This window comes from Pteropus vampyrus, unplaced genomic scaffold, assembly GCF_000151845.1.
Source record: "Pteropus vampyrus isolate Shadow unplaced genomic scaffold, Pvam_2.0 Scaffold4826, whole genome shotgun sequence".
NCBI lineage: Eukaryota > Metazoa > Chordata > Mammalia > Chiroptera > Pteropodidae > Pteropus > Pteropus vampyrus.
The window spans coordinates 8,453-9,930 of record NW_011893607.1 but is presented as its reverse complement, the minus strand read 5'-3'; the positions used below and the strand labels follow the sequence as shown (position 1 = coordinate 9,930).

Below are 1,478 nucleotides of genomic sequence, written 5' to 3'. Positions count from 1 at the left end.
ATAATTCATTCTAAAAGGAATATTCTGTTCATCAACTGAGAAATGGATAAATATGTCATCCCATTCTCTACTGGTCTGCAGGGGCTTTGTTGAGAAATCCACTGATAGCCTTATGGGAGTTCCCTTGTATAAGAGAATTTTTTTCTTGCTGATTTTAAAATGATTTGTCTTTGATTTTAGACAGTTTTATTATAATTTGTCTCAAAGAAGAACATTTTAGATTGAAATTTTGGGTGACCTAATAGCTCCATTAACTTGGATGTCCAAATCTCTCCCAAGAACTTTGAGAAGTTCTCAGCCATTACTTTTTTTTTTTTTTTAAAGCCTACAGCACCTGGTATTCCTAGGTGGTCTCCTATCCAAGTACTAACCAGGCCTGACCCTGGTTAGTTTCCGAGATCAAACAAGATCGGAGGTGTTCAGGGTGGCATGGTCATAGACCCAGCCATTACTTCTTTAAATTAGCTTTCTACCTCACCTCCCTCCCTTCTCCTTCTGAGACTCCAATGGTACACACATTGTTTCTCATAATGGTGTCCCATAGGCTTTCTTCATTCCTTCTCATTTCTTTTTCTCTTTGCTCCTTTGACTGGATAATTTCAATTTGTTGTGGCCTGTATAGAATAGACCAAACCAAGTATGCTCTCAAAGGCTGTTTATTAGCCGGCGGCTGTCCTGTACAAAGGAGCAGCCGCGAAATGCCAAGATACAAGGTTTTTAAGCCCTAAAACCCATTCTTCGTTCTATCTTAAACGCAAAGGTCTATTTCTCTCCTATTCACTACCTGTCAACCCACTGGTCAGGTGTGCAAGCAGGGAGTACAGAAGCAGAAAGCTTGTTGTTAGAATGTTATGTTCCTATGGGTGATCGCCTATGTTCCCATGGGCAATAGCCAGTGTTCTCATGGGTGATGGCCAAATAGTAATTTTCAGCTTATATACAATTGATTATTTTCCATGCCATGCAAGCAAGCAGGGTTACACAGGCTAAAATTGGCAGTTAGTGTATGAGCTCATTGTTACAAGTTTTATGATTAACAGAATGTAGTTAGGGGTTCCAGAAACTAGGCCTAAGGTATAGACTTCTTTTGTTCAGTTTCAGGTTTTAATTATCCTTTAACCCTTTCACATTTCAGCAGGCTATTACAAATTAATCTGTCTTTAAGCTCAAGGGTCCCCAACCCCAAGGCCAAGGACCGGTACCCATGGCCTATTAGGAACTAGGCTGCAAAGCAGGAGGTGAGCAGTGGGCCAGCAAGAGAAGCTTCATCTGTATTTGCAGCTGCTCCCCAGCATTAGCATCACCGCCTCAGCTCCACCTCAGATCATCAGGCATTAGATTCTCATAGGAGGACTGGCCCCTGGTGCCAAAAAGGTTGGAAACTGCTGTTCTAGCTCACTGATTTTTTTCTGCTTAGTCAAATCTGTTGTTGAATCTCTCTGTTGAATTCTTCAGTCCTTCAGTCATTGTATTCTTCT

The 1,478-nt window shown here is 41.3% G+C and overlaps 1 pseudogene; it reads right to left on the bottom strand.

Annotated features, from left to right (window-relative positions):
• Positions 1 to 322: 322 nt before the first annotated feature.
• LOC111734736 lies at positions 323 to 441 on the bottom strand (annotated as a pseudogene).
• Between the last annotated feature and the right edge of the window lie 1,037 nt (positions 442 to 1,478).